Source organism: Microcebus murinus, chromosome 6 (genome assembly GCF_040939455.1).
Source record: "Microcebus murinus isolate Inina chromosome 6, M.murinus_Inina_mat1.0, whole genome shotgun sequence".
Classification (NCBI taxonomy): domain Eukaryota; kingdom Metazoa; phylum Chordata; class Mammalia; order Primates; family Cheirogaleidae; genus Microcebus; species Microcebus murinus.
The window spans coordinates 535,632-550,060 of NC_134109.1; positions in this window are offsets into that span (position 1 = coordinate 535,632).

A 14,429-nucleotide genomic window follows, 5' to 3' on the forward strand; every position below is an offset into this window, starting at 1 on the left:
TGGGGAGGGTGGAAAGAAGTGAGGCCTGCTCCAGACTTCGGGTCTCAGACAGCCCCACCCCAACACACAGACTCTCTGACTAAGCGGGGCCATTCCAGCCTCTCCTTGGCAGCTTTTTCTGGAAGCAGAAAACAGAGCTTTGACCCCTGCTAACAGCATTGGTGGTGCCTGAGGGCAGGCTTACCCAATCTAGCTCCGCCCAGACTATCTCCTAGACCAGCCCTAACTGAGAGGCAGAAAAGGACACTTGTAAGTCCCAGGGCCCCACCAACTACCTGAGGCACTAGAGTGCCTCTCCAGAGGAACAAGAGCTGGTCAAAGGTCACAAAAAAAAACCAACACCAAAGCTGGTTTCTCCAACCATGTGCCACCTACTGACAAGGAGGACACCCTGCACACCCTCTTCATGGCACCTACTGACTCATTATACAGGGAGTAATTGAATCTCACTCACAGACACCACCTACTGGCTCAGAAACTAAACAAGACGTGTGAATACCAAAATAAAAACCTAAAGGAAAGAAGCAACAACTGATCGACATGGGAAAAAATCAGCAAAGGAACTCTGGAAATATGAAGAACCAAATGGAAAACACCCCCCAAAAGAGGAGCACCAGCCCCTTAGAAACAGACACTAACCAAAATCAGGCAACCAAAATGACAGAAGAGGAATTTTGAATGTGGATCATCATAAAATTCAACAACCTGCAAGAACAACTCAATAGCCAACACAAAGAAACCACAAAAAGCCTCCAGGACCTGGAGAAAAAGTTTACTAAAGAAATCAATACAATGAAGAAAATTTAACCAAACTCCTGGAAATGAAGAATCAATTCAGGGAACTACAAAATTCAGTGGAAAGCCTCAAGAAAAGGGTAGATCAAACAGAAGAAATAATCTCAGAGACTGAAGATAACACCCTCCAATTAAGTAAATCAGTCACAGATATTGAGCAGAGAAACAAGAGAAAAGAGCAAAGCCTACAAGAGCTGTGGGATTATGTGAAGAAACCTAATGTGAGGGTCATAGGGTTACCAGAAGGGGAAGAAGACAACACTCAAGGGTTGGACAAGCTATTTGAAGATATAATAGAGGAAATTTTCCCAGGCCTTGCTAAAAATCTCGACACATAAGTTCAAGAAGCTCAGAGGACCCCTGGGAGATTCAATGCAAACAGAAAGACATCATGACATGCAGGCATCAGACTAACCAAAATATCAACTAAAGAGGCCCTTCTAAGAGCTGTAAGACGAAAGAAGCAAGTAACATATAAGGGAAAGCCAATTCGAATAACACCAGACTTCTCTAATGAGACTTTACAAGCAAGGAGAGGCTGGGTTTCCATTCTCAATCTTCTGAAACAAAACAATGCCCAGCCTAGAATCTTATTCCCTGCAATACTAAGTTTTGTATATGAAGGAGAAATCAAGACATTCTCAGATAAGCAAGGACAGGGAATTCACCAAGACAAGACCAGCCCTTCAAGAAGTACTCAAAACAGTTCTACCCACGGAGCAGCACAATAACACTCATGAATGTAAATCTACTCAAAGCTAAAGATCAAAGGCCAGACACTATGATGGCTCAAGAGGGAAAACTAAGGAACAAAGTTCAACCCAACATAATGAACAGAAATCTTCCCCACCTATCAGTTATCTTCAAAAATATCAATGGCTTGAACTCCCCACTCAAGAGACATAGGCTGGCCAAATGGATAAAAAAAAAAAAAAAAAAAAAAAAAAAAAAAAAAGCCAAGTATCTGCTGCCTTCAGGAAACACATCTAACCTGCAAGGACATTGGCCTAGGCAAAGAATTTTTGAAGAAGACCCCACAGGCAATCACAACAGCAACAAAAATAAACAAATGGGACCTAATGAAATTAAAAAGCTTCTGCACATCCAAAGAACCTGTCAAGAGAGCAAACAGACAACCCACAGAATGGGAGAAAATGTTTGCAAGCTACAAATCTGATAAAGGGCTCATAACAAGAATCTATTTAGAACTCAGGAAAATCAGCAAGAAAAAAATCAAACAACCCTATCAAAAAAATGGGCAAAGTACATGAATAGAAACTTCTCAAAAAAAGAAAGAATAATGGCCAACAAACATATGAAAAAATGTTCAACATCTCTAATCATCAGGGAAATGCAAATCAAACCCACAATGAGATATCACTTAACTCCAGTGAGAATGGCCTTTATCAAAAAGTCCCCAAACAACAAATGCTGGTGTGGATGCGGAGAGAGAGGAACACTCCGACACTGCTGGTGTGACTGCAAACTAGTTCAACCTCTGTGGAAAGCAATATGGAGATACCTCAAAGCGATACAAGTAGATCTACCATTTGATCCAGCAATTCCACTACTGGGCATCTACCCAAAAGATCAAAAGTCACTTTATGAAAAAGACACCTTCATTCAAATGTTTATAGCTGCACAATTCACAATTGCAAAGCTATGGAAACAACCCAAGTGCCCATCAATTCATGAGTGGATTAATAAAATATTGTAATATCTGGCCTTTAATCTTTGGGTTTTGGCTGTTTTTATATTAGTGGGTTATTATTACGATATTCCATGCATAACACTGTTTTGAGTACTTCTTTTAGGGCTGGTCTTGACTTGGTGAATTCTCTGAGACTTTGCTTGTCTGAGAATGTCTTTATTTCTCCTTCATATATGAAGCTTAGTTTTGCAGGGAATAAGATTCTAGGATGGGCATTGTTTTGTTTCAAAAGAGTGAGAATGGGGCCCCAGTCTCTCCTTGCTTGTAAAATCTCATTAGAAGGCCGGGCGCTGTGGCTCACGCCTGTAATCCTAGCTCTTGGGAGGCCGAGGCGGGCGGATTGCTCAAGGTCAGGAGTTCAAAACCAGCCTGAGCAAGAGCGAGACCCCGTCTCTACTATAAATAGAAAGAAATTAATTGATATATAAAAAATTAGCCAGGCATGGTGGCGCATGCCTGTAGTCCCAGCTACTCGGGAGGCTGAGGCAGAAGGATCACTCAAGCCCAGGAGTTTGAGGTTGCTGTGAGCTAGGCTGATGCCACGGCACTCACTCTAGCCTGGACAACAAAGTGAGACTCTGTCTCAAAAAAAAAAAAAAAAATCTCATTAGAGAACTCTGGTGTTATTCAAATTGGCTTTCCTTTATATGTTACTTGCTTCTTTTGTCTTACAGCTCTTAGAAGGGCCTCTTTAGTTGATATTTTGGTCAGTCTGATGACTTTGGTCACTTGTGACATCTTCCTGTTTGCATTGAATCTCCCAGGGGTCCTCTGAGCTTCTTGAACTTATGTGTCGAGATTTTGAGCAAGGCCTGGGAAATTTTCCTCTATTATATCTTCAAATAGCTTGTCCAACCCTTGAGTGTTGTCTTCTTTCCCTTCTGGTAACCCTATGTCCCTCACATTAGGTTTCTTCACATAATCCCACATCTCCTGTAGGCTTTGCTCTTTTCTCTTGTTTCTCTGCTCTATCTCTGTGACTGTTTTATTTAGTTGGAGGATGTTATCTTCAATCTCTGAGATTATTTCTTCTGTTTGATCTACCCTTTTCTTGAGACTTTCCACTGTATTTTGTAGTTCCCTGAATTGATTCTGTATTTCCAGGAGTTTGGTTAAACTTTTCTTCATTGTGTCTATTTCTTTAGTGAACTTTTGTTCTAGGTCCTGGAGGCTTTTTGTGGTTTCTTTGTGTTGGTTATTGAGTTGTTCTTGCAGGTTGGTGAGTGTTCTTATGATCTACATATGAAATTCCTCTTCTGTTATTTTGGTTGCCTGATTTTCGTTGGTGCCTCCTTCTAGGGTGCTGGGGCTCCTCTTTTGGGGGGGGGTGTTTTCCATTTGGTTCTTCATATTTCCTGAGTTTTTTCTCTGATTCTTCCCATGTCGATCAGTTGTTGTTTCTTTTCTTTAGGTTTTTGTTTGGGTATTCACACGTCTTGTTTAGTTTCTGAGCCAGTGGGTGTCCTCAAAAGGGTGTGCAGGATGCCGTCCCTGTCAGTAGGTGACACTTGCTTGGAGGAACATGCTAATCTGTTGTTTTTATGTCCTCTTATCAGCTCTTGTTCCTGTAGAGAGAACTCTAGTGCCTCATGTGGTGGGTGTGGCCCTGGGACTTCCAGGTGTGTGCTTTTCTCCTCTTCAGTGAGGGCTAGAATAGGAGAGAGTCTGGGCGGAGCTGGGTTGGGTAAGCCTGCCCTCAGGCACCACCAATGTCCTTAGCAGGGGTCAAAGTTCTGTTCTCTGCTTCCAGACCAAGATGACAGGGAGGGGCTGGAATGGCCAGGCTCAGTCAGAGAGTCTCCATGTGGGGGTGGGGCTGTCTGAGACCCGAATTCTGGAGCGGTCCTGGCTTCTTTCCACCATCCCCAACTCCATGGCTACTCCTGGGTCTCTGCCAGCAGGCCAGACCACACACCACCAGGCCTCCCCTGGCTGTGCTGCCAGCGGGGAGGTTCCCTGTGTAGGCACACCACCTGGGCTGGGCTCAGGTATATCCCTTCTGTGCACCAGGCAATGGGAGGCCTCAGTGCATGGGATGTTATCTGCAGGTCTGATCTCTGGGACCCAGAGTTCAAACTATATCCCCACCAGGGAGAGCAGTGCCAGTCCCAATTCACCCACCGTGGGCCCACGCTGGGTCTATGTCTCTCAACCTCAGGGTTTGCCCTGTTCTCCTTGGATCACCGCGCCAGCAGCACCTGGGAGGGCTGGCGGGTAGAGAGCTCACAATCTGAGTTCCCCTTAGTCAACTGTAGGGCCCCAAAAGGGAAGGTCCCGTTCCCTGTAGGTGCCTTCAGCTGGTGGCTATATTATCTGTCTCTCTGGGCAGCCGCGGGTAGGGTCGGGAGAGGGGAGCAGAAGGCAATATGGCACCTGCCACGCTGCTCGGGTCTGTGCACAGGGAGGTGCCCTGAAGGAGTTGGGAGCCTGTTGATGCGTACACTACTGGCCTACTGCTCACTGGCAGCACTCGTCACTGAGCTGGTGTCCGCAGGTCTCTCCCCTCGCTGGGGAGCCCACCAGCAGTCCAGGATGCAGGGGAGGGGAAACAGCCGTCCACCTACACTTCCTGCTGGTCTCCGGGCTGCTCTGGGCTTCCCAGCTTCCAGTTCTCCTCCGTGACCTCCTCCTGTGGAGTCTCCCATAGTCTCAGGTACTCCTCCTTCCGACCCTCATCCGATGTAGGCTCATCTTCTTGCTTCTTTTTTCTAATTTCTGCTAGAATCTGTCTTTTCTGCAGAGACACTCTGTCTGGTGGTGTTTCTCATCCACTATCTTCTCTTCTCCAAGCAGCAGTTTGTTGTTTTCAAAGTTGTTCTAAGAATAAAATAAAAAATGTGTTTCTCACAGTGTACATCTTCAAGATGAGTAACGAATTTATATGTAAGACCCAGGAAATGCAAGTCTTATATGTCGATCAACATCTTAACAGAAAAACAAACAAACAAACAAAAACTGCGAATGTGTTCATTGGAATACTACATCTTATTAACATCTATGAATGTTTGATACACACTACAGCACGGCTATGATTGATGGTCTTTACGCTGAGTTAATAAGAGTACAGACTACATTATTCCATTTTTATGTATTCTAGAACATAAAAACTAAAGTAGTTTAAACAAGATCAACATCTGCCTCAGGGAATCATAGAAGAGGGTTAGTGGAAAGAAAGGAAGACAGAAGAAGAGATGGAAACATTACCAAGAACTGATTTTCTCACTGTATTCATAATGATTGTGGATGTATCAATGTTTGTCAATTGCACACTTTAAATATATGAAGCTTTCCCCATGTCAATTATACCGCATTAAACTTATTTCAGATAAACTATAAAAATATTATTGGCAAGAAATCTTACAAAGAAAATATGTTACATGTCCAAGCACCCTGAAAATTCTACAGCATCAAGCCTAGGCCTCTGCATATGTTGGAGTAAAGTCTAGGTGTGGAAAATCACACATGTTCTCATTACAGAGTTCTTGAAACCTCACTAGGCATGTTCAGCTCTGTGCAGTAGTTGGATTATGGGTCAGGTGTGTCTAGTGCTGATCAGCACAGGCTCAGATACCAGAACTCACTCTTACCAGACACAAGCTCCTGACACAGGCCTTCGATGTTCTGCGCTGACTCTCACATTTGTAACATGGAACAAACATGCACAGTCACAACACAGGATCCATGTCCATGTGCCAATAGGAAATATGATGATGTATGCTAAGTATTGATCACATTACAATCTCATAAGAAGAATTTATATTGTATCAATTGTTAACCTTGTCATACACCTCCCCCCAGACACTCACTTGTGATCTAGACCCTGAACTATCCTCAAGTGTCCCACCCAGCGCTTTCTATATGGCAGGGGAAATGCAAATAGGGCCCTCTCTCTGCTGATGAAAACCAGCCCAGCCCTCACCCTGCAGCTCTGGGAGAGGAGCCCCAGCCCCGGCATTCCCAGGTGTCCCCATTTGATTATTAGGACTGAACACAGAGACTCACCATGGAGACTGGGCTGAGTTGGGTTTTCCTTATTGCTCTGTTACAAGGTAATTCATGGAGAACTAGAGACACTGGATGTGTGAGTGGATGTGAGTGAAAGAAACAGTAGGTGTGTGACAGGCAATTTCTTACGAGGATGTGTCTGTGTTTGCAGGTGTCCAGTGTGAGGTGCAGCCGGTGGAGTCTGGGGGAGGCTTTTTCCTGCCTAAGGGGTCCCTGAGACTCTCCTGTGCAGCCTCTGGATTCACCTTCAGTGACTACTACATGAATTGGGTCCGCCAGGCTCCAGGAAAGGGGCTGGAGAGGGTTGATTTTATTAGAAACAAGGCTAATGGTGGCACAACAGAATATGCCACATCTGTGAAAGGTAGATTCACCATTTCATAAGATGATTCCAAAAGTGCTGTCTCTCTGCAAATGAACAGTCTGAGAACCAAGCCTTATACTACTGTGTGAGAGACACAGTGAGGGGACATCAGCATAGCCCAGACACAAACCTCCTGCGATTATGTGCGAGGGCCACCAGGGGGCGTGTGGGCACAAGGAGCAGAGTCAGCCTAGGGCAGGTGCAGGGGATTATAATTGTTCGTTTGCTGTCAGAATTTTTGGATTCTGCTCTAGAAATTACATCCTGGGACCTTCTTTTGTGTCTCTGCACTCGTTACTGTAGTGTCTGAATTAGAAACGTCTTGTTGTAGTGAATGAACACATTCTCACCTGCCCACAAGGCAGAAGGTCACTCACATGGGCAGAAATCACCCTGCCATGATCACCTGGATCAGAGTCCCGAGGAAGCCCATGGGAATCTGCTGAGTGTTTTCCAGCCAAGCTCAGGGCAAAGACCTCAGCGGGACTCCCTGACTAGGACATCTCCCTGGTTAGGGCAGGTGGGAAGGGCAGGGGGATGAGTATACACACACTTAATAGAAGCTGTGTGCACTGTGCGAGGGGTAGACACTCTTGAAGCTCTGACTTGGCTGGGGCAAAAGCAATACACTTAACAACATACTTAACCCAAACACTTGCACCCCTTTAATATGCTGAAATGCTACAAAAAGAAGAGATCCATAAAATTCCTATTTTTACTTGGATCAGAAACACAGACCTGGTCCACACATCCCAGGGCTGCTCCGTGTCCAGGAAACTTTATTTCTAACAGATGTGGAGCTAAGGACACCAGACATGCATGGTGTCCATGTCAGGAGTTGCCTGCAGATCCCAAAGCCACCCATGGGTCCTGCTGGTCACTGACACAGGATGGCCAGTGGTCACTGTCTCAGAGCTGCCAATGTGTGTGCTGCACCTGGTGTGACCAGGATGGGTTGACACACCTGCTCAGCATCACAGACAGTGATGGGACCATAAACAATTGAGAAGGTCTCCACATAATTCAGTTCATTAGGCCTGCCTTATAATGCCAAAAGGAGGCTTTTTAGCTGAAATCCTCCATTGATTAATAACATAAAGCTTACGAAAGAGCACAAAACATAATTGCATAATTAACATAGAGACAGATGAAGAGTACTCTATAATTATTATATTGGTGTGTCAAAGCAATTTTATTTCTCATATAAGAGCTAAAATACAAAATTACTAATAATAACTATCTTACAAAAATATGTGAATTCTAACATCATAAATATAAAATGTAATGGCTGTGTGTAAAAGTGTAAAATTTTTGGTATGCAATGATAATTCAGTTGTTAACTATTGAAAATAGACACTTTTAAGTGTGAGGTGTTTTATGTAAGCCTCATGGTAAGAGCAAATGGAAAATCTATACAAGACATGAAAGAAAAATAGAAAGTATTCAAAGCATACTGCTACAGAAAACCATCAAACCATAAAGAAGTCAGCAAGAAAACTAGAAACCAACAATACATGTATAAAATGACCAGGAAATAGGACCAGAGGAGTAGTCACTACATATTGAACATACTAGGAATATAAATGGATTAAATTATCCAATGGAAAGAAAGATGACTGAAAGGTTAAACAAATAAATGAATTAAAATATCCAACTATTTTTCTGGTACAAGAGACATACCTAACTTTTAAGAACGCACATAGAAATTGAAGCTATAGAAAAATAAATTTCATGAAAATGAAAACCAAAATAGAGCAGGGGTAGTTATACGTACATGAAACACAGTAGACTTCAACACAAAAGTGGTAATTAGAGAAAAAGAAGAACCTTGCATAATTATAAGTTGTAAATTCATAAAAAAGGATATCGCTTTTGTAAATAAATGCCCCCTATAATCAGGTCACTGAAATATATAAAGCAATTTTGCAAAAATCTGAAAAGATGAAAAGACTGTTGTCATCCAACACATGAATGGATAAAGAAAAGTTTATATAAACAATCAAATACTAGTCAGTGGGGGGAAAAAGGGAAGAAAGAAGTAAAAGAAATGCTGTCATTTTATAACAACATGTGTGGAACTGAAAAACTCTGTGCAAAATTAAATCAGCCAGACCCAGAAATACAAAGGCTGCATGATTCAAATATGTTTTATACATGTGGAATTTCCAACAGTACAAGACATTAAAGCAAGGAGCAGAATGGCGGTTATCAGATGCCAGGGGTGAAAGGAATAGTGGGATGATGGGCAAAGGGTACAAAGCCTCAATTAGACACTATAATTTTTTGAGGTCTATGGCACCAAGCTGTCAATATAGCTAAAATAATTTATTTTACATCCCCAAATCATTAAGAGAATGATGAAAAATGTTCCGGACACAAGATACAGGTTCATTAGGTCGTGGACGTGTTGACTAGAGGGATCTGGTGATTCCACCTCCATTCCGCAGTCCCGCCTCAGTCTGTGCCCAGAACCACACGCAGGACAACTCGTGGATTCACATCAAGAAGAAACACCAAGAGGATGGGGATTCGCAGCTTCCTGGGGTGTGGGAGGCAGGCAGACCGGAAGTGACCCAGGTGGAGTGTTTCCTGGGGCAGTGATCTCCCCCCGGGTCAGGCTGGGGATGCTGCGTGGTGCTGTCAGGTGCGCAGCCTCCAGGTGCGCACACTCGGCGTCCAGATTCTTATCTCCCGTGTAGACACAGCCGGAGCTCCCCGTCCCAGCAGTCGGGCAGTGTCTCCAATTCTGTGGCCCACGCACGTGCCGCGGAGCCGCCCAGCCAGTGGCGAGGTCGGGATACACAGGTGACACAGCCTGGAGAGGAGCGTCAAGGACCGGTAGGACCCAGCCCCTGGTGTTTCTATGGCCCCGGCTCTGCCGCAGGTCCTGAGGCAAACCGGAGTGGGAACCGCAGCCCCAGCACGGAACCTCAGGACCCCTGCGGTCTGTCCCACAAGGCCGGGACTCCTGGACCCACGACTCAAGGGAGGAGCTATTTAGTGTCCCTCAGCGTACGTGGAGGTGACTCAGGCTCCTGAGGGTGTCCCTGTGGGAACAACCTCAGTGTGAGGGACAGGGTGGGGCTGGCCTGTCTCTGCCTGGGCGGGGGCGAGGCTGTGACAACAGAGTCTCTAACTCTCCTCCATCCCAGCAGCCAGGCACATGGCAGGAGCTGGTCCAGGGGCTGATGAGGCCCAGGGTCAGAGCCAGATTTCAGAGGAGGCGAGGTGAGATGCTCACACCTGCATAGACACGTCCCCAGGCACCCTCCCTGGCCTCGCAGGCCTATAAACTGTGGCTGCCCGGTGCTATCTGGTCCCCTCTCCATCACTCACATTTAAATATTGGACATTTGAAAGGGATAGGTAGATAAATAGAATAGTCACTTTGCATTCAGACAAAGCTGGGTACAGTCCAAAGTTTGTTGTTTTTCAGAGGAGCTTCACTGGACCAGCTAACTTGGGTAAGGGTCTCCTTACTTGAATAAGCTTCAAACCCAAGTATATTCAAGGGTTGCTATGGAGTTGGGTTAATTCATGCCAGTCAATCACGCAGTTTGTGATGGGGCGATGTCGATGTTTCTGCTTAGGTTGTTGAAATTACAGAAGCCCCCTTTTTGCCCTTTCCTTGGAAACAGCAGAGTGTCTGGAAAACAGCCTGGACCTCAGAACTCTCCTTGAGACAGAAATTTGATGAACACAAATAATGTCAGTGCTGCAGACACAGCTGGGGAAGCTGTTCAGCTACTGAATGCTGGCCCAGGAACTTGGTCTTTGTGAATGAACCTGCATATTCTACACGGTTCATGTCTTCTCATTGCCAATTATAATTTTTATTCAGTGAACATGTTTCCCCCTAATTTCTAGTGGAAAAACTTCATGACTTTTGACAGTAGAGGGGTATAATTAATAGTTTGCAGAAGAGATGTGGTTATCATTGTTAGAGGAAATTTCTGCTGCAGGAAGCAGGCTCCCTCTGACCAACCCCTGAAACCTGCTGTCAGAGTCCACATGTCAGTGAGTCCTGGCGTGTGGCTGTGATCTTATGAGTTAGTCCTGGTGCAGAGCACAGCTCCCTTCTGAGTAGCTGTGTGACCCTGAGGATGTGGCCTCACACCCATGAGCTTCACTCTGAAAGATGTACATTGGGGGTAAAAGTGATAATTTAACAAGTGTGCTATTTAGAATGATGTCAGTATTCTCATCTCCTCTAGTAGTGTCATTTCCTTTCCTAGGATCCACATAGGACCTGTGTGAGCCTCACCTCTGATGGCCCAGGGCACACCTGCTCTTGCCCTGCCCTGACATGTCACACCTGTGATGCTGGGGCAGGTCCTGCACCCTCAACACAGGGTCCTCACATACACTGACTGAGTCAGACCCTGTTGTCTCTGAAAGGCCCTTTCCTGCATATCATTTCATGAGCAGAGCTTTGATCACCCCCTTGTTCCACCTGGATATTCAAACATATTAGTAAAAGAAATTATTATAAATAAAGAAAAATCTACCACCCTGAATTTAAGTGATAGGACAATCCCCAGAAGTTATGGGGGCCAAAATACTAGCACAAATCTTGGTTCATGTTACAGCTGAAGATCTGGGGTGAGGTGCTATAGGACACTGGAGGGGAGAGGCAGGCCTAACGTGCAGATCACGGTGAGAGGTTGCTTACATGGTGGTCACTGGGTCCATGATTTGAACAGATGGGAAAGGTCTGTCCTCCCTTCAGCAGGTGTGTGTGTTGTGATATTGGAGTGACAATGATTTAAGTTACTGCTCAAGGAGAAGGAAATTGTGCATATGACCCTTTTGTGGATAGGTTGCAAGTGTGTGTTCATCTCCAGGGAAGAGATAATTATGTCTGCTGTGAAGATAAAGCAGATCTTGTGACATTTTTGGCTATTATTAATGTAACTGATGCTGCAGACTGGATCACGTTATAGTGCTCGGGGGAGGCCTAGTAGGAAAAAAAAAGTCATTATAGATATTTTTAGGTTATTAAATATGAAATGTTGAAATTAAAATAAAGATTGTAGTTTATTATATTTCAAATAATAAGCAGTACCACAATATAAAGTATGTGCCTAAACTATCAACACAGTGTTGCAGTCTCACCGGTAGCTTGTTTCATGGAGAACTAGAGACGTTGGGTGTGTGAGTGGATGTGAGTGAGAGAAACAGCGGGTGTGTTTCAGGCAGTTTCTGCCCAGGATGTGTCTGTGTTTGCAGGTGTCCAGTGTGAGGTGCAGCTGGTGGAGTCTGGGGGAGGCCTGGTCCAGCCTGGGGGGTCCCTGAAACTCTCCTGTGCAGCCTCTGGATTCACCTTCAGTGACTACTACATGAACTGGGTCCACCGGGCTCTAGGGAAGGGGCTGGAGTGGGTTGGTTTTATTAGAAACAAGGCTAATGGTGGCACAGCAGAATCTGCTTTATCTGAGAAAGGCAGATTCACCATCTCATGAGATGATTTCAAATGCACTGCCTGTCTGCTAATGAACAGGTGCGTGAGACCAGAAGGGAAGGGTGTTCCCTGTGACCTGTACCCTGAGGCTGGTGCAGACACACTCTCTGGAGGAAAGTCATTTGCAGAGTGTTAGCTAGGGAGGGGAACTGTGCCTCTTCCAGGACCCTCCTTTCGCCCTGTATCTCCTATGAGAGGAAATAATAAAAAATTTTGAGGACTAAGGGCCATAGTCCCGTTCACCATTCCCACGGAAGGGAGTAGAGCACAGGTGCAAATGACCTCTATTACTGGGGGCTCCTGGTGATGGTCACAGCCCAGGGGAAGAGGATGACTGAGTCAGTGAGACGTAGTCATAACAATATCCATCTTCCCCCTCCTCAAACTTCTTCACCCCAGCAGCATGATGAGAGTGGGTGAAAGCTCAGTATGTGATGACAGAGTCTATCTGAGCAGGAGAACCTTGGGAAGCCCAGACACACAGGGGGACAAAACTCAAGTCACTAGAGGAACCTGGACCCACTGACAGCTACATGTTCAGCAACCCTCTATCACCATCCTCGGACTCACATCTTTCTCATCCTTTGTGGTATTAGAAAAGTTTCTCTTCTACTCAAGGTAATATTCAACATATCCTTGTGAATCACTTGGGTCATCCAGCATCAGAACCAGGGACACTCAGGTCTCTCCTGCAGCGACCTGGGCTTGGGCAATTGCAGGGGTGACTAAGAAGTGCCTCTGCCCTGTGTCATATGCAGGGCCTGTGGGCCACTGGGCAGGAGGTCAGGAAGGTTAGATGACCAGCAGGCTGGGCACATGAGGATGGACAAGGCCACCTTTTTTTCTGGTGAGGAGGGACCCCTGTGGAAGCCTGGCCTCCCTCACAGGGCAGGAACCACACTCACCAGGCAGCTGCCCTGCCCAGGAGCTGACCTGGCTGAGCAGGAACTCCTGAGCTGGCTGATAACTCCTCCTTTGAATTATCAGGACCTAACTTTCCTCAGTTGTGAGTTCCCAGTGGACCTTCCGCCCCTGGCTCACACCCCTGCTGGTCTCCTGGGAAGCAGTGAACTCAGGACACCCAGCATCCCTGCACTTTTATGGCCTCTTGGATGGCAAAAGTGAGTTCTTAGGCAAAGCCTGTGTTTGGGGCTAGACACAGCCCCTTTCTCTGGGCAGGAGGCACTGGGTAGGCACATTACAAAGGGCCCTGCTATGGGATGGGACATCTGGGACCTTGGTGCAATTGCCTGAGTCCTCCTCAGGCCACGTGCAGCCCCTGCTCACCCCAGAGGAGACATGTGGGTCCTTGTGCAGCATCCACTGAAGCCTGGACTGGGAAGCAGACATGTATCCTTACCTGGGGTTTTCAAGTGCAGCTCTTCTCTGTCCTGTGACTAGAGTCATGAAAACACAAGTCATTCACTGTGGAGCCAACCTGCCCAGGTGGCAGAGCTACACGGTCCCCCAATATATTCCCCATGGTGGAATTAGTAAGTGGTGGCCCATCCTAGATCCGGTTCTGGGAGTCTGACATGCCCAGTACTCCCTCCTGAGTCCCCTCTTCCAAGATCAGTTCTTGCTTCTTCCCCTGGGGCGATGTCCCATCCAAGTCCCCAGGGCCCTGCTCTCAGGATCCTGGCTGTGTCTCTGAGAGGGGGACCTGCTGAGCTAGGGGCCAGTGTGGCCCTCCCCAGAGTCCAGGCAGCTTGGTGTTCTCTGCACTGACTACATATGGCTCTGCCGGGTTTGACCCTCTATGGGCAAGCATCTGCAGGGTCTCTCTTGCTGGGAGAACAAGCAAACCCACAACGTGTGCAAGTGCCTTTCTCCAGTTGTGAGGTGTTTGCTGTTTTCTGTCTGACAAGGGCACATACCCAGGCCCAAGGTCAGTGTGTGGACTCGACCCATGTGCAACATGCAGAGAAGAAGAGAAGTGGTCCTCCCACAGCTGTGAACACTGGCCACAGTGTGTGTGTGTGTGTGTGTGTGTGTGTGTGTGAGTGTGCTACAGGATTAGCAGTGTGGTGGGTTCTGGGCCAGCCCATTAGCTGTGTGTTAAAGTTACATTTGAGCAGAGGACCTTAAATAAA